General features: G+C 58.0%; 1 protein-coding gene across 1 annotated transcript in view; it reads left to right on the plus strand.

Moving 5' to 3' along the window:
• Nucleotides 1-2,928: 2,928 nt before the first annotated feature.
• dmc1 (DNA meiotic recombinase 1) overlaps nt 2,929-19,041 on the plus strand; it is a 216,943-nt gene continuing 200,830 nt past the window's right edge. The window contains exon 1 of the mRNA XM_087978126.1: nt 2,929-3,039. The gene's annotated coding sequence lies outside the window, so the exon portion shown is untranslated. The remainder of the gene's footprint in view (nt 3,040-19,041) is intronic.

Genomic DNA, 19,041 nt, shown 5'->3' on the forward strand with positions numbered 1-19,041 from the left:
CCTTCCTGAATCCTGAAGAACATTTTAGCCGCTTGGTCAAGGCTCGGCTTTATTTTGAGGTTTTGCACTGGGCTGACTTAGGGTCCATCTAAAAAGCCCTACTTTCTCCCTGGTTATTCCCTGCCCCTTGACATATTTGTTGAATATCTTGGGATTCTCACAAATCTTGCCTGCCAGTTTTTTTTGTTCCACCTCTTTGTTCTCTTAATGACTTTCTTGAGATTCGCCCTGCACTTTTATACTCCTCCTCACAGCTCACTCTTTCACTAAGCTTTGTGTCATCTGCAAATATGGAGATATTACATTTCTTTTTATTCATCCAAATCCTTAACATATATTGTAAATACACCCTACACCATAAACCATTTTGAATTTACTTTTTGAACAGAGGAGTTAAATGTGCAACTTTCTAGTGTAGTAATGTTTGGAAAAGTAAACAAGGCAACAACTATCTACCTTGGCATTTCTTTACGGATTTTATGTTTCTATGAAGTCTGTTATGGTCCAGGTACATTGTCAGCCAGCAGCTCCACAAATTTGCTCAGAACCATTTCTTTGGTTATTGTAATTTTCTTGAGGTTCTCTTTCCCTTCCATTTCCGACTTATAGCTGTTTCTGGGATTTTACTTGCATCATTTGCAGTGAAGACTAATGCAAAAAACTTATTCAAATAATATGCCATCTCCTTATTTTCATTGTTAATTCCTCGACTAACTTTCTATCAGACCAAGTCACTTTAATTCTTTTCCTTTTTTCAATAACTATAGAAACTCTTATTATCAGTTTATATATTTCTAGCTAGCTTACCTTCATACTTGCCTCATTATTAATCTTTTAGTGTTTTTAAATATTCTATCCAATCAAACCTTTCTTTGAGTAATTTTTTTTGTTTCACTAACTTTTAACTTTTATAAATTAATCATGGATGGTAGGTTTTCACACTAGATTCTAACAAGAAAGAAAAATTCTCTTTTCGTTCTGTGAAATATTCCTTTTGATATCTGCCAGTGCATCTCTATTAGATTACTTACAGTGTGGAAACAGGCCCTTCGGCCCAACAAGTCCACACCGACCCGCCAAAGCGTAACCCACCCAGGCCCATTCCCCTACATTTACCCCTTCACCTAACACTACAGGCAATTTAGCATGGCCAATTCACCTAACATGCACATTTTTTTGGATTGTGGGAGGAAACCGGAGCACCTGGAGGAAACCCACGCAAACACGGGGAGAATGTGCAAACTCCACACAGTCAGTCGTCTGAGGTGGGAATTGAACCCGGGTTTCTGGCGCTGTGAGGCAACAGTGCCCACAATCCTATTGAATTACCCATGAACTGAATTTACCAGTCCCGTTAGTTAGCTGCTTTCATTCACTCATAATTGTCATTATTTAAATTAAGGATATTAGTCTTGGACCCCACACTCTTCTCTCCCTTAAACAGACTGTAAAATTCAAACATATTATAATTGCTGCTAACAGCATGTTCACTATGAAGTCATCAATTAATCCTATCGTGTTGTACAAAATCAAGTCTCTAAGAATTCCTCTTTGATTCATTCAGTACATGCTGTTCTCAAAAAATACTATAGATTGTCTTTGTGTTGAACCTCAGGAGATGGGAGCAACATTAAATTAATATTTTGTGTCAATTTTTACTGCAGAGACAGAAATGGAAACTAGAGAACTCAGGGAAGTAAATATTGATGTTTTGAAAACAGTTCACAATACAGAAGAAGTGCTGGAGATCTTAAAAAAACATAAATCTAGATACCGTATACACTCAAGTAATACTCAAATTTTTTGACTACTTTTTAAAGTTAAATTACATGGATACTATTTTTGAAGGGCTGAAATTCATATAGAGTTGGAATGTTATGTTGAGGTCCCTTCTGCAGTATTGTGTCCATACAATGAAATAATTTATATACTATTAAGCTGGAGCAGATTCAGACGACATTTACCAGGTGTTACTAGGAAGGGAGAGTATGAGTTATAAAGATAGGCTGGGACATTTTTTTAACAGGATCACAAGAAGTTGAAGGGTGACCTTGTAGAGACTTAAATTCACGGTCAGAAGCCACAGGACAATAGGTTGTAGTCCAACAAGTTTATATGAAATTACAAGCTTTCGGAGTGCAGCTCCTTTGTCAGTTCCACTCCACCTGAAGGGCAGCGCTCAGGAAGCTTGTAATTTCAAATAAACCTAGGCAAAAGTGAGGACTGCAGATGCTGGAGATCACAGTCAAGATTAGAGTAGTGCTGGAAAAGCACAGCAGGTCAGGCAGCATCGGAGGAGCAGGAAACCTAATGGACTATAACCTGATGTGTTGTGACTGCTGACCTTGTCCTCCTCAGTCCAACGCTGATACCTCCACATTACAAAAACATGAGGGATATAGATAACGTGAATAGCAGATGTGTTTTCCCCAAGGTTGGGGTTTTATGGTTAAGGGCATATTTTTAAGGTGAAAACACTTTAAAAAAGACATAATGGTCCTTTGTTTTCGTGTGTGGAATGAACTTCCAGGGGAAGTGGTAGATGCAGGTACAGTTACAACGTTTAAAAGACATTTAAGTAAGTACATGAATAAAAATAGAGGGATATTGATGCAGGTGGGACTCGTTTAATTTGGAATTATGGTTGGCATAGACTGGTTGGACCAAGGGCTTGTTTCCGTGCGGTGTGACTCAACCCTGAAAACATTCAATGAAATCCCTTTCTCGGCTATATGGCCCATTCGATTTTCATAGTCTATGTTTTAAAATCTGGTGACGAACGCCGGACCTTTCTGCCAGACACCGATTTATTTCATTTGTTGTACTCCATCCTACTGTGTCGCTATTGTCAGAGCACATAAACACTACCCCTATCAGTGAGTTCTTCCCTTTACTTCTTCTTATCCCAACCTGAGTCCCAAAGCGACTTCGATTTTTGTACGGCACTCAATCGAAGAAATATCTTTCAGGAGACAATATATCACCGGGAACGGGAAGCGCTCTTCCCACCAAAACCAACCGCCGCCTCAATTCAAACAGGTACCACGTGACTAAGGCCAACGATCGGAGCGGCGGGAGTGAGGGAAGGTCTTCACACCGAGAGAGGGGGAGGTAAGGGGAGGGGTTTGGATAAGGGGAGGATGGAGGGGGGAATGGGGGGAAGATGAGGGGGGGGAATGAGGGGGAAGATGGGGGGGAATGAGGGGGAAGATGGGGGGGAATGAGGGGAAGATGGGGGGAATGAGGGGAAGATGGGGGGGAATGAGGGGAAGATGGGGGGAATGAGGGGAAGATGGGGGGGAATGAGGGGAAGATGGGGGGGAATGAGGGGAAGATGGGGGGGAATGAGGGGAAGATGGGGGGGAATGAGGGGAAGATGGGGGGGAATGAGGGGAAGATGGGGGGAATGAGGGGAAGATGGGGGGGGGAATGAGGGGAAGATGGGGGGGGGAATGAGGGGAAGATGGGGGGGGAATGAGGGGAAGATGGGGGGGAATGAGGGGAAGATGGGGGGGGAATGAGGGGAAGATGGGGGGGGAATGAGGGGAAGATGGGGGGGGAATGAGGGGAAGATGGGGGGGGAATGAGGGGAAGATGGGGGGAATTTGTGGAAGATGGGGGGAATTTGTGGAAGATGGGGGGGAATGAGGGGAAGATGGGGGGGGAATGAGGGGAAGATGGGGGGGAAATGAGGGGACGATGGGGGGGAATGAGGGGACGATGGGGGGGAATGAGGGGACGATGGGGGGGAATGAGGGGACGATGGGGGGGAATGAGGGGAAGATGGGGCGGGAATGAGGGGAAGATGGGGGCGGGAATGAGGGGAAGATGGGGGGGGGGGGAATGAGGGGAAGATGGGGGGAATGAGGGGAAGATGGCGGGGAATGAGGGGAAGATGGGGGGGAATGAGGGGAAGATGGGGGGGGAATGAGGGGAAGATGGGGGGGAATGAGGGGAAGATGGGGGGAATGAGGGGAAGATGGGGGGGAAGATGGGGGGGAATGAGGGGAAGATGGGGGGGAATGAGGGGAAGATGGGGGGGAATGAGGGGAAGATGGCGGGGAATGAGGGGAAGATGGCGGGGAATGAGGGGAAGATGGGGGGGGGAATGAGGGGAAGATGGGGGGGAATGAGGGGAAGAGGGGGGGAATGAGGGGAAGATGGGGGGAATGAGGGGAAGATGGGGGGAATGAGGGGAAGATGGGGGGGAATGAGGGGAAGATGGGGGGGAATGTGGGGAAGATGGGGGGGAATGAGGGGACGATGGGGGGGAATGAGGGGAAGATGGGGGGGGAATGAGGGGAAGATGGCGGGGAATGAGGGGAAGATGGCGGGGAATGGGGGGAAGATGGGGGGGGAATGAGGGGAAGATGGGGGGGAATGAGGGGAAGATGGGGGGGAATGAGGGGAAGATGGGGGGAATGAGGGGAAGATGGGGGGGAAGATGGGGGGGGAATGAGGGGAAGATGGGGGGAATGAGGGGAAGCTGGCGGGGAATGAGGGGAAGATGGCGGGGAATGAGGGGAAGATGGGGGGGGAATGAGGGGAAGATGGGGGGGAATGAGGGGAAGATGGGGGGAATGAGGGGAAGATGGGGGGGAATGAGGGGAAGATGGGGGGGGAATGAGGGGAAGATGGGGGGGAATGAGGGGAAGATGGGGGGGAATGAGGGGACGATGGGGGGGAATGAGGGGAAGATGGGGGGGGAATGAGGGGAAGATGGGGGGGAATGAGGGGAAGATGGCGGGGAATGAGGGGAAGATGGCGGGGAATGAGGGGAAGATGGGGGGGGAATGAGGGGAAGATGGGGGGGAATGAGGGGAAGATGGGGGGGAATGAGGGGAAGATGGGGGGGGAATGAGGGGAAGATGGGGGGGAATGAGGGGAAGATGGGGGGGAATGAGGGGAAGATGGGGGGGAATGAGGGGAAGATGGGGGGAATGAGGGGAAGATGGGGGGGGGAATGAGGGGAAGATGGGGGGGGGAATGAGGGGAAGATGGGGGGGGAATGAGGGGAAGATGGGGGGGAATGAGGGGAAGATGGGGGGGGAATGAGGGGAAGATGGGGGGGGAATGAGGGGAAGATGGGGGGGGAATGAGGGGAAGATGGGGGGGGAATGAGGGGAAGATGGGGGGAATTTGTGGAAGATGGGGGGAATTTGTGGAAGATGGGGGGGAATGAGGGGAAGATGGGGGGGGAATGAGGGGAAGATGGGGGGGAAATGAGGGGACGATGGGGGGGAATGAGGGGACGATGGGGGGGAATGAGGGGACGATGGGGGGGAATGAGGGGAAGATGGGGCGGGAATGAGGGGAAGATGGGGGCGGGAATGAGGGGAAGATGGGGGGGGGGGGAATGAGGGGAAGATGGGGGGAATGAGGGGAAGATGGCGGGGAATGAGGGGAAGATGGGGGGGAATGAGGGGAAGATGGGGGGGGAATGAGGGGAAGATGGGGGGGAATGAGGGGAAGATGGGGGGAATGAGGGGAAGATGGGGGGGAAGATGGGGGGGAATGAGGGGAAGATGGGGGGGAATGAGGGGAAGATGGGGGGGAATGAGGGGAAGATGGCGGGGAATGAGGGGAAGATGGCGGGGAATGAGGGGAAGATGGGGGGGGGAATGAGGGGAAGATGGGGGGGAATGAGGGGAAGAGGGGGGGAATGAGGGGAAGATGGGGGGAATGAGGGGAAGATGGGGGGGAATGAGGGGAAGATGGGGGGGAATGTGGGGAAGATGGGGGGGAATGAGGGGACGATGGGGGGGAATGAGGGGAAGATGGGGGGGGAATGAGGGGAAGATGGCGGGGAATGAGGGGAAGATGGCGGGGAATGGGGGGAAGATGGGGGGGGAATGAGGGGAAGATGGGGGGGAATGAGGGGAAGATGGGGGGGAATGAGGGGAAGATGGGGGGAATGAGGGGAAGATGGGGGGGAAGATGGGGGGGGAATGAGGGGAAGATGGGGGGAATGAGGGGAAGCTGGCGGGGAATGAGGGGAAGATGGCGGGGAATGAGGGGAAGATGGGGGGGGAATGAGGGGAAGATGGGGGGGAATGAGGGGAAGATGGGGGGAATGAGGGGAAGATGGGGGGGAATGAGGGGAAGATGGGGGGGGAATGAGGGGAAGATGGGGGGGAATGAGGGGAAGATGGGGGGGAATGAGGGGACGATGGGGGGGAATGAGGGGAAGATGGGGGGGGAATGAGGGGAAGATGGGGGGGAATGAGGGGAAGATGGCGGGGAATGAGGGGAAGATGGCGGGGAATGAGGGGAAGATGGGGGGGGAATGAGGGGAAGATGGGGGGGAATGAGGGGAAGATGGGGGGAATGAGGGGAAGATGGGGGGGGAATGAGGGGAAGATGGGGGGGGAATGAGGGGAAGATGGGGGGGGAATGAGGGGAAGATGGGGGGGGAATGAGGGGAAGAGGGGGGGGAATGAGGGGAAGATGGGGGGGAATGAGGGGAAGATGGGGGGGGAATGGGGGGAAATGAGGGGAAGATGGGGGGGAAATGAGGGGAAGATGGGGTGGGGAAATGAGGGGAAGATGGGGTGGGGAAATGAGGGGAAGATGGGGGGGGGGAATGAGGGGAAGATGGGGGGGAATGAGGGGAAGATGGGGGGAATGAGGGGAAGATGGGGGGGGGAATGAGGGGAAGATGGGGGGGGAATGAGGGGAAGATGGGGGGGGAAATGAGGGGAAGATGGGGGGGAATGAGGGGAAGATGGGGGGGGGAATGAGGGGAAGATGGGGGGGGAATAAGGGGAAGATGGGGGGGAATGAGGGGAAGTGGGGGGGGGAATGAGGGGAAGAGGGGGGGGAATGAGGGGAAGATGGGGGGGGGAATGAGGGGAAGATGGGGGGGGAATGAGGGGAAGATGGGGGGGGGAATGAGGGGAAGATGGGGGGGGAATGAGGGGAAGATGGGGGGGGAATGAGGGGAAGATGGGGGGGGAATGAGGGGAAGATGGGGGGAATGAGGGGAAGATGGGGGGGAAATGAGGGGAAGATGGGGGGGAATGAGGGGAAGATGGGGGGGAATGAGGGGAGGATGGGGGGAGGATGAGGGGGAATGAGGGGAGGATGGGGGGATGGGGAGGGAATGAGAGGAGGATGGGGGGAATGAGGGGAGGGGGAGATTTGGGGGGGGAATGAGGGGAGGATGGAGGGGAAGGAATGAGGGCAGGATGGGGGGGGAAGGAATGCGGACAAAATGGGGGGGAAGGAATGAGGGCAGGATGGGGGGGGAAGGAATGAGGGCAGGATGGGGGGGAAGGAATGAGGGGAGGATGAGGGGAGGATGGGGGGAGAATGAGGGGAGGATGGGGTTTGGGAGGATGAGAGGAGGATGCGGGGGGTAGATGAGGGAAGGGCGGGGGTGGAGATGAGGAGAGGGCGGGGGGGGAGTTGAGGGGAGGTTGGGGGGATGATGGGAGGATGCGGGGGGGAGTTGAGGGGAGGATGGGATTTTGGGGAGATGAGGGGAGGATGCGGGGGGGAGTTGAGGGGAGGATGGGATTTTGGGGAGATGAGGGGAGGATGTGGGGGGCAGTTGAGGGGAGGATGGGGTTTTGGGGAGATGAGGGGAGGATGGAGGGAGATGGGGGCAGTTGAGGGGAGGATGGGGTTTTGGGGAGATGAGGGGAGGATGGGGGAGATGAGGGGAGGATGGGGTTTGGGGAGATGAGGGGAGGATGGGGGGGAGATGAGGGGGGTGGGAGTTTGGGAAGATGAGGGGATGATGGGGTTTGGGCAGATGAGGGGAGGATGGGGGTGTGGGAGATGAAGGGAGGATGGGGGAGATGGGAGGATGGTGGTTTGGGGAGATGAGGGGAGGATGGGGGAGATGAGGGGACGATGGGGGGGAGATGAGGGGAGGATGGTAGTTTGGGAAGATGAGGGGAGGATGGGGATTTGGGCAGATGAGGGGAGGATGGGGGGGAGATGAGGGGAGGATGGGGGCTTGGGGAAATGAGGGGGGAGTTGAGGGGAGGATGGGGGAGATGAGGGGAGGATGGGGGAGATGAGGGGAGGATGGGGGAGATGAGGGGAGGATGGGGGAGATGAGGGGATGATGGGGGGGAGATGAGGGGAGGATGGGGGCTTGGGGAAATGAGGGGGGAGTTGAGGGGAGGATGGGGGAGATGAGGGGAGAATGGTGGGGAGATGAGGGGAGAATGGTGGGGAGATGAGGGGAGGATGGGAGAATTGAGCGGAGGATGGGGGCTTGAGGGGAGGATGGAGGTTTGAGGGGAGAATCGGGGTTTGGGGAGGATGGGGGGGAGATGAGGGGAGGAGGGGGGGAGATGAGGGGAGGATGGGGGGGAGATGAGGGGAGGATGAGGGGAGGATGGGGGGAGATGAGTGGAGGATGGGGGGTTGGGGAGATGAGGGGCGGATGCGGGGGGAGTTGAGGGGAGGATGGGGGTTTGAGCAGATGAGGGGAGGACGGGGGGGAGATGAGGGGAGTATGGGGGGATTGAGGGGAGGATGAGGGGTGGATGGGGGGATTGAGGGGAGGATAGGGAGATGGGGGAGGATGGGGGTTTGGGGAGATAAAGGGAGGATGGGGTTTGAGGAGAGGATGGGGGGGTTGAGGCGAGGATGGATGGGAGGATGGGGGGGTTGAGGGGATGATGGGGAGTTGAGGGGAGCATGGGGGTTTAGGGAGATGAGGGGTGAATGGGGTTGAGGGGTGAATGGGGTTGAGGGGAGGATGGGGTTGTTAAGGGGAGGATGAGGGTTGAGGGGAGGATGGGTTGAGGGGAGGATGGGGGTTTTGGCGGGAGGATGGGTGTTTGCGGAGAGGATGGGGAGATTGAGGGGAGGATGGGGGATTGAGGAGAGGATGGGGAGATGATGCGAGGATGTCTTTGTGGAAATGAGGGGAGGAAGGGGGGTTGAGGAGAGGATGGGGAGATGACGGGAGGATGGGGGATTTGAGGGGAAGATGGGGGGATTGAGGGGAGGATGGGGGGATTGAGGGGAGGATGGGGAGAATGGGGATTTTGGGAGATGAGGGGAGGATGGTGGGTTGAGGGGTGGATGAGGGGTTGAGGGGAGGATAGGGAGATGAGGGGAGGATGGGGGTTTGGGGAGATGAGGGGAGGATGGGGCGTTGAGGAGAGGATGGAGGAGTTGAAGGGAGGATGGGGGTGTTGAGGGGAAGATGGGGAGATGAGGGGAGCATGGGGGTTTGGGGAGATGAGGGGAGGATGGGGTTGTTGAGGATAGATGGTGGGAGTTGAGGGGAGGATGGGGGGGTTGAGGGGAAGATGGGGGTTTTGGGGGGAGGATGGGTGTTTGCGGGGAGGATGGGGAGGTTGAGGGGAGGATGGGGGGATTGAGGGAAGGATGGGTAGATGACAGGAGGATGGCTGTTTGGGGAGATGAGGGGAGGATGGGGGATTGAGGGGAGGATGGGGGGATTGAGGGGAGGATGGGGGGATTGAGGGGAGGAAGGGGGGATTGAGGGGAGGATGGGGGGATTGAGGGGAGGATGGGGGGATTGAGGGGAGGATGGGGGGATTGAGGAGAGGAAGGGGGGATTGAGGGGAGTATAGAGGATTGAGGGGAGGATGGGAGGATTGAGCGGAGGATGGGGAGATATGGTGAGGATGGGGGTTTGGGGAGATGAGGGGAGTATGGGCGTTTGAGGGGAGGATGGGGGATTGAGGGGAGAATGGGGGAGTTGAGGGGAGGATGGGGGTTTGGGCAGATGAGGGGAGGATGAGGGGAGCATGGAGGAGATGAGGGGGTGGGGGGTTTGGGGAGATGAGGGGAGGATGGAGGGGAGATGGGGGAGATGAGGGGAGGACGGTGGGAGATGAGGGGAGGATGGGGGAGATGAGGGGACGTTGGGGGGGAGATGAGGGGAGGATGGGAGTTTTGGAAGATGAGGGGAAGATGGGGGGGAGATGAAGGGGAGGATGCGGGGGGAGTTGAGGGGAGGATGCGGGGGGAAGTTGAGGGGATAATGGAGGTTTGTGGAGATGAGGGGAGGATAGGGGGAGATTGAGGGGAGGATAGGGGGAGGATGGGGGGAGATGAGGGGAGGATGGGGGGAGATTGAGGGGAGGATGTGGGGAGATGAGGGGAGGATGGGGGAGATTGAGGGGAGGATGGGGGGAGATGAGTGGAGGATGGGGGGTTGGGGAGATGAGGGGAGGATGTGGGGGGAGTTGAGGGGAGGATGGGGGTTTGGGCAGATGAGGGGAGGATGGAGGAGATGAGGGGAGGATGGGGGAGATGAGAGGAGGATGAGGGGAGGTTGGGGGAGATGAGGGGACGATGGGGGAGATGAGGGGAGGATGGGAGTTTGGGAAGGATGGGGGGGGATTGAGGGGAGGATGGGGGGGGAATGAGGGGAGGATGGGGGGAGATGAGGGGAGGATAGGGGGAGATTGAGGGGAGGATGTGGGGAGATGAGGGGAGGATAGGGGGAGATTGAGGGGAGGATGTGGGGAGATGAGGGGAGGATAGGGGGAGATTGAGGGGAGAATGAGGGGAGATGAGTGGAGGATGGGGGGTTGGGGAGATGAGCGGAGGATGCGGGGGGAGTTGAGGGGAGGATGGGGGTTTGGGCAGATGAGGGGAGGATGGGGGGGAGATGAGGGGAGTATGGGGGGATTGAGGGGAGGATGAAGGGTTGAGGGGAGGATGAGGGGTGGATGGGGGGATTGAGGGGAGGATAGGGAGATGAGGGTAGGATGGGGGTTTGGGGAGATAAGGGGAGGATGGGGTTTGAGGAGAGGATGGGGAGGTTGAGGAGAGGATGGAAGGGTGGATGGGAGGATGGGGGGGTTGAGGGGAGGATGGGGGTGTTGAGGGGATGATGGGGAGTTGAGGGGAGCATGGGGGGGGAGTTGAGGGGAGGATGGGGGTTTGGGCAGATGAGGGGAGGACGGGCGGGAGATGAGGGGAGGATGGGGGAGAATGGGGGAGATGAGGGGACGATGGGGGGAGATGAGGGGAGGATGGGAGTTTGGGAAGATGAGGGGAGGATGGGGGTTTGGGGAGATGGGGGGAGATGAGGGGAGGATGGGGGAGATGAGGGGAGGATGGGGGAGATGAGGGGAGGATGGGGGGAGATGAGAGGAGGAGGGGTGAAATGAGAGGAGGATGGCGGAGATGAGGGGACGATGGGGAGGAGATGAGGGGAGGATGTGGGGGAGATGAGGGGAGGATGGGAGTTTGGGGAGATAAGGGGAGGATGCGGGGGAGATGAGGGGAGGATGGGGGTTTGTGGAGATTAGGGGAGGATAGGGGTTTGGGGAGATGAGGATAGGGGGGAGATGAGGGGAGGATGGGGGGCGATGAGGGGAGGAGGGGGTAGATGATGGGGAGGAGGGGCGGAGATGAGGGGAGAATGGGGGAGATGAGGGGAGGATGGGGGGAGATGAGGGGAGGATGGGGGAAATGAGGGGAGGATGGGGGGAAATGAGGGGAGGATGGGGGAGATGAGGGGACGATGGGGGAGATGAGGGGACGATGGGGGGAGATGAGAGGAGGAGGGGTGAAATGAGGGGAGGATGGGGGAGATGAGGGGACGATGGGGAGGAGATGAGAGGAGGATGGGAGTTTGGGGAGATAAGCGGAGGATGCGGGGGATTGAGGGGAGAATGGGGGGATTGAGGGGAGAATGGGGCAGATGAGGGGAGGATGGGGGAGAGGGGGAGATGAGGGGAGAATGGGGGGGAGATGAGGGGAGAATGGGTGGAGATAAGGGGAGAATGGGTGGAGATGAGGGGAGAATGGGGGGGAGATGAGGGGAGAATGGGGGGGAGATGAGGGGAGAATGGGGGGGAGATGAGGGGAGAATGGGGGGGAGATGAGGGGAGAATGGGGGGGAGATGAGGGGAGAATGGGGGGGAGATGAGGGGAGAATGGGGGGCAGATGAGGGGAGAATGGGGGGGAGATGAGGGGAGAATGGGGGAAGATAAGCGGAGGATGGGGGAGATGAGTGGAGGATGGGGGTTGGGGATATGAGGGGAGGATGCGGGGGGAGTTGAGGGGAGGATGGGGGTTTGGGCAGATGAGGGGAGGATGGGGGGGAGATGAGGGGAGTATGGGGGGATTGAGGGGAGGATGAAGGGTTGAGGGGAGGATGAGGGGTGGATGGGGGGATTGAGGGGAGGATAGGGAGATGAGGGTAGGATGGGGGTTTGGGGAGATAAGGGGAGGATGGGGTTTGAGGAGAGGATGGGGAGGTTGAGGAGAGGATGGAAGGGTGGATGGGAGGATGGGGGGGTTGAGGGGAGGATGGGGGTGTTGAGGGGATGATGGGGAGTTGAGGGGAGCATGGGGGGGGAGTTGAGGGGAGGATGGGGGTTTGGGCAGATGCGGGGAGGACGGGGGGGAGATGAGGGGTGGATGGGGGAGATGAGGGGAGAATGGGGGAGATGAGGGGACGATGGGGGGAGATGAGGGGAGGATGGGAGTTTGGGAAGATGAGGGGAGGATGGGGGTTTGGGGAGATGGGGGGAGATGAGGGGAGGATGGGGGAGATGAGGGGAGGATGGGGGGAGATGAGAGGAGGAGGGGTGAAATGAGGGGAGGATGGGGGAGATGAGGGGACGATGGGGAGGAGATGAGGGGAGGATGGGAGTTTGGGGAGATAAGGGGAGGATGCGGGGGATTGAGGGGAGAATGGGGGGATTGAGGGGAGAATGGGGCAGATGAGGGGAGGATGGGGGAGAGGGGGAGATGAGGGGAGAATGGGGGGGAGATGAGGGGAGAATGGGGGGGAGATGAGGGGAGAATGGGGGGGAGATGAGGGGAGAATGGGTGGAGATAAGGGGAGAATGGGTGGAGATGAGGGGAGAATGGGGGGGAGATGAGGGGAGAATGGGGGGGAGATGATGGGCAGATGAGGGGAGAATGGGGGGGAGATGAGGGGAGAATGGGGGAAGATAAGCGGAGGATGGGGGAGATGAGTGGAGGATGGGGGTTGGGGATATGAGGGGAGGATGCGGGGGGGAGTTGAGGGGAGGATTGAGGGGAGGATGGGGTTTTGGCGAGATGAGGGGAGGATGGGGGGGAGATGAGGGAAGGATGGGGGGAGATGAGGGGAGGATGGGGGTGGGGGGAGATGAGGGGAGGATGGGGGTGGGGGGAGATGAGCGGAGGATGGGGGTTTGGGGAGATGAGGGGAAGATGGGGTGAGATGAGGGGAGGATGGAGGGAGATGAGAGGAGGAGGGGTGAAATGAGGGGAGGATGGGGGAGATGAGGGGACGATGGGGAGGAGATGAGGGGAGGATGTGGGGGAGATGAGGGGAGGATGGGAGTTTGGGGAGATAAGGGGAGGATGCGGGGGAGATGAGGGGAGGATGGGGGTTTGTGGAGATTAGGGGAGGATAGGGGTTTGGGGAGATGAGGGTAGGGGGGAGATGAGGGGAGGATGGGGGGGCGATGAGGGGAGGAGGGGGTAGATGATGGGGAGGAGGGGCGGAGATGAGGGGAGAATGGGGGAGATGAGGGGAGGATGGGGGAGATGAGGGGAGGATGGGGGAAATGAGGGGAGGATGGGGGGAAATGAGGGGAGGATGGGGGGAAATGAGGGGACGATGGGGGAGATGAGGGGAGGATGGGGGTCAGATGAGGGGACGATGGGGGGAGATGAGGGGAGGATGTGGGGAGATGTGGGGAGGATGGGAGAATTGAGCGGAGGATGGGGGCTTGAGGGGAGGATGGAGGTTTGATGGGAGGATCGGGGTTTGGGGAGGATGAGGGGGAATGAGGGGTGGATGGTGGGGGAGATGAAAAGAGGAATTGGGGGATTGAGGGGAGGAGGGGGGTATTGAGGAGTAGATGGGGGCACTGAGGGGAGGATGGGGAGTTTGAGGGGAGGATGGGGGAGTTTGAGAGGAGGATGGGGGGTTTGAGGGGAGGATGGGAGAGTTTGAGGGGAGGATGGGGGAGTTTGAGGAGAGAATGGGGGTTTGAGGGGAGGATGGGGGTTTGGGGAGATGAGGGGAGGATGGGGGATTGAGGGGAGGATGGGGGATTGAGGGGAGGATGGAGAGATTGAGGAGAGGATGCAGAGATGAGGGGAGGATGGAGGGTTGAGGGGAGAATGGGGGAATTGAGGGGAGGATGGGGGGATTGAGGGGAGGATGAGGGGTTTAGGGGAGGATGAGGGGTGGATGGGGGGATTGAGGGGAGGATAGGGAGATAAGGGGAGGATGGGGGTTTGGGGAGATAATGGGAGTATTGGGTTTGAGGAGAATACGGGGGGGTTGAGGAGAGGATGGGGGGTTGAGGGGAGGATGGGGGGGTTGAGGGGAGGATGGGGGTGTTGAAGGGATGATGGGGAGTTGAGGGGAGCATGGGGGTTTGGGGAGATGAGGGGTGAATGGGGTTGAGGGGAGGGTGGGGTTGTTGAGGGGAGGATGGGGGGCGATGAGGGGAGGAGGGGGTAGATGAGGGTGGAGATGATGGGGAGGAGGGGCGGAGATGAGGGGAGGATGGGGGAGATGAGGGGAGGATAGGGAAATGAGGGGAGATGGGGGAGATGAGGGGAGGATGGGGGTCAGGGGAGGATGGGGGTCAGATGAGGGGACGATGGGGGGAGATGAGGGGAGGATGTGGGGAGATGAGGGGAGGATGGAGGTTTGGGGAGATAATGGGAGGATGGTGTTTGAGGCGAGTATGGGGGATTGAGGAGAGGATGGGGGGTTGAGGGGAGGATGGAAGGTTGGATGGGAGGATGGGGGGGTTGAGGGGAGGATGGGGGTGTTGAGGGGATGATGGGGAGTTGAGGGGAGCATGGGGGTTTGGGGAGATGAGGGGAGGATGGGTTGTTGAGGGGAGGATGGGTTGTTGAGGGGAGGATGGGGGTTTGAGGGGAGGATGGGGGTTTTGGGGGGAGGATGGGTGTTTGCCGGGATGATGGGGAGATTGAGGGGAGGATGGGGGTTTGAGGGGAGGATGAGGGTTTGGGGAGATGAGGGGAGGTTGGGGGCTTGAGGGGAGGATGGGGAGATGATGGGAGGATGGCTGTTTGGGGAGATGAGGGGAGGATGGGGGGTTGAGGGGAGGTTGGTGGTTTGAGGGGAGGATGGGGAGATGACGGGAAGCTGGGGGGTTGAGGGGAGGATGGGGGATTTAAGGGGAGGATGGGGGGATTTGAGGGGAAGATGGTGGGATTGAGGGGAGGATGGGGCGATGAGGGGAGGATGGGGGTTTTGGGAGATGAGGCGAGGATGGGGGGTTGAGGGGAGGATGGGATTGAGTGGAGGATGGGGTGAATTGAGGGGAGAATGGGGGAATTGAGGGGAGGATGGGGTGATTGAGGAGAGGATGGTGGGATTGAGGGGAAGATGGGAGTTAGTGGAGATGAGGGGAGGATGGGGGTTTGGGGAGATTAGGGGAGGATGGGGGATTGAGGGGAGGATGGAGGGATAGAGGAGAGGATGCGGAGATGAGGGGAGGATGGAGGGTTTAGGGGAGAATGGGGGAATTGAGGGGAGGATGGGGGGATTGAGGGGAGGATGAGGGGTTTAGGGGAGGATGAGAGGTGGATGGGAGGATTGAGGGGAGGATAGGGAGATGAAGGGAGGATGGAGGTTTGGGGAGATAATGGGAGGATGGTGTTTGAGGCGAGTATGGGGGATTGAGGAGAGGATGGGGGGTTGAGGAGAGGATGGAAGGTTGGATGGGAGGATGGGGGGGTTGAGGGGTGGATGGGGGTGTTGAGGGGATGATGGGGAGTTGAGGGGAGCATGGGGGTTTGGGGAGATGAGGGGTGAATGGGGTTGAGGGGAGGATGGGTTGTTGAGGGGAGGATGGGGGGGTTTAGGGGAGGATGGGGGTTTTGGGGGGAGGATGGGTGTTTGCCGGGATGATGGGGAGATTGAGGGGAGGATGGGGGTTTGAGGGGAGGATGAGGGTTTGGGGAGATGAGGGGAGGTTGGGGGGTTGAGGGGAGGATGGGGAGATGATGGGAGGATGGCTGTTTGGGGAGATGAGGGGAGGATGGGGGGTTGAGGGGAGGTTGGTGGTTTGAGGGGAGGATGGGGAGATGACGGGAAGCTGGGGGGATTGAGGGGAGGATGGGGGATTTAAGGGGAGGATGGGGGGATTTGAGGGGAAGATGGTGGGATTGAGGGGAGGATGGGGCGATGAGGGGAGGATGGGGGTTTTGGGAGATGAGGCGAGGATGGGGGGTTGAGGGGAGGATGGGATTGAGTGGAGGATGGGGTGAATTGAGGGGAGAATGGGGGGAATTGAGGGGAGGATGGGGTGATTGAGGAGAGGATGGTGGGATTGAGGGGAAGATGGGAGTTAGTGGAGATGAGGGGAGGATGGGGGTTTGGGGAGATGAAGGGAGGAATTAGGGGGATTGAGGGGAGGAGGGGGGTATTGAGGGGAGGATGGGGACACTGAGGGGAGGATGGGGTGTTTGAGGAGAGGGTGGGGTGTTTGAGGGGAGGATGGAGGGCTTTGAGGGGAGGTTGGAGGGCTTTGAGGGGAGGATGGAGGGCTTTGAGGGGAGGATGGGCTTGAGGAGAGAATGGTGGGATGATGGGGAGATGAGGGGAGGATGGGGGGATTGAGGGGAGGATGTGGGTTTGGGGAGATGAGCGGAGGTTGGGGGGTTGAGGGGAGGATGCGGGATTGAGGGGAGGATGGGGAGATGATGGGAGGATGGCTGTTTGGGGAGATGAGGGGAGGATGGGGAGTTGAGGGGAGGTTGGTGGTTTGAGGGGAGGATGGGCGGATTGAGGGGAGGATGGGGGGATTGAGGGGAGGATGGGGAGGATGGGGGTTTTGGGAGATGAGGCGACGATGGGGGGTTGAGGGGAGGATGGGATTGAGTGGAGGATGGGGGGAATTGAGAGGAGAATGGGAGGAATTGAGGGGAGGATGGGGGCAATTGAGGGGAGGATGGGGGGATTGAGGGGAGCATGGGGGGATTGAGGGGAGGATGGAGGGTTGAGGGGAGTTAGTGGAGATTGAGGAGGGGATGGTGGCATTGAGGGGAAGATGGGAGTTAGTGGAGATGAGGGGAGGATGGGCGTTTGGGGATATGAAGGGAGAAATTGAGGGGAGGATGGGGTGGTTGAGGGGAGGATGGGGTGGTTGAGGGGAGGATGGGGTGGTTGAGGGGAGGATGGGGTGGTTGAGGGGAGGATGGGGGATTTAAGGGGAGGATGGGGGGATTTGAGGGGAAGATGGTGGGATTGAGGGGAGGATGGGGCGATGAGGGGAGGATGGGGGTTTTGGGAGATGAGGCGAGGATAGGGGGTTGAGGGGAGGATGGGATTGAGTGGAGGATGGGGTGAATTGAGGGGAGAATGGGGGGAATTGAGGGGAGGATGGGGTGATTGAGGAGAGGATGGTGGGATTGAGGGGAAGATGGGAGTTAGTGGAGATGAGGGGAGGATGGGGGTTTGGGGAGATTAGGGGAGGATGGGGGATTGAGGGGAGGATGGAGGGATAGAGGAGAGGATGCGGAGATGAGGGGAGGATGGAGGGTTTAGGGGAGGATGGAGGGTTTAGGGGAGAATGGGGGAATTGCGGGGAGGATGGGGGGATTGAGGGGAGGATGAGGGGTTTAGGGGAGGATGAGAGGTGGATGGGAGGATTGAGGGGAGGATAGGGAGATGAAGGGAGGATGGAGGTTTGGGGAGATAATGGGAGGATGGTGTTTGAGGCGAGTATGGGGGATTGAGGAGAGGATGGGGGGTTGAGGGGAGGATGGAAGGTTGGATGGGAGGATGGGGGGGTTGAGGGGAGGATGGGGGTGTTGAGGGGATGATGGGGAGTTGAGGGGAGCATGGGGGTTTGGGGAGATGAGGGGTGAATGGGGTTGAGGGGAGGATGGGTTGTTGAGGGGAGGATGGGGGGGTTTAGGGGAGGATGGGGGTTTTGGGGGGAGGATGGGTGTTTGCCGGGATGATGGGGAGATTGAGGGGAGGATGGGGGTTTGAGGGGAGGATGAGGGTTTGGGGAGATGAGGGGAGGTTGGGGGGTTGAGGGGAGGATGGGGAGATGATGGGAGGATGGCTGTTTGGGGAGATGAAGGGAGGATGGGGGGTTGAGGGGAGGTTGGTGGTTTGAGGGGAGGATGGGGAGATGATGGGAAGCTGGGGGGATTGAGGGGAGGATGGGGGATTTAAGGGGAGATGGGGGGATTTGAGGGGAAGATGGTGGGATTGAGGGGAGGATGGGGCGATGAGGGGAGGATGGGGGTTTTGGGAGATGAGGCGAGGATGGGGGGTTGAGGGGAGGATGGGATTGAGTGGAGGATGGGGTGAATTGAGGGGAGAATGGGGGGAATTGAGGGGAGGATGGGGTGATTGAGGAGAGGATGGTGGGATTGAGGGGAAGATGGGAGTTAGTGGAGATGAGGGGAGGATGGGGGTTTGGGGAGATGAAGGGAGGAATTAGGGGGATTGAGGGGAGGAGGGGGGTATTGAGGGGTGGATGGGGACACTGAGGGGAGGATGGGGTGTTTGAGGAGAGGGTGGGGTGTTTGAGGGGAGGATGGAGGGCTTTGAGGGGAGGTTGGAGGGCTTTGAGGGGAGGATGGAGGGCTTTGAGGGGAGGATGGGCTTGAGGAGAGAATGGTGGGATGATGGGGAGATGAGGGGAGGATGGGGGGATTGAGGGGAGGATGTGGGTTTGGGGAGATGAGCGGAGGTTGAGGGGAGGATGCGGGATTGAGGGGAGGATGGGGAGATGATGGGAGGATGGCTGTTTGGGGAGATGAGGGGAGGATGGGGAGTTGAGGGGAGGTTGGTGGTTTGAGGGGAGGATGGGCGGATTGAGGGGAGGATGGGGGGATTGAGGGGAGGATGGGGAGATGAGGGGAGGATGGGGGTTTTGGGAGATGAAGCGACGATGGGGGGTTGAGGGGAGGATGGGATTGAGTGGAGGATGGGGGGAATTGAGAGGAGAATGGGAGGAATTGAGGGGAGGATGAGGGGAGCATGGGGGATTGAGGGGAGGATGGGGGGATTGAGGGGAGGATGGGGTGATTGAGGGGAGGATGGAGGGTTGAGGGGAGGATGGGGGGATTGAGGAGAGGATGGT

This window comes from Chiloscyllium plagiosum, unplaced genomic scaffold (assembly GCF_037043375.1).
Source record: "Chiloscyllium plagiosum isolate Xiang-an unplaced genomic scaffold, Cpla_swu_hap1 HiC_scaffold_33, whole genome shotgun sequence".
Lineage (NCBI taxonomy): Eukaryota > Metazoa > Chordata > Chondrichthyes > Orectolobiformes > Hemiscylliidae > Chiloscyllium > Chiloscyllium plagiosum.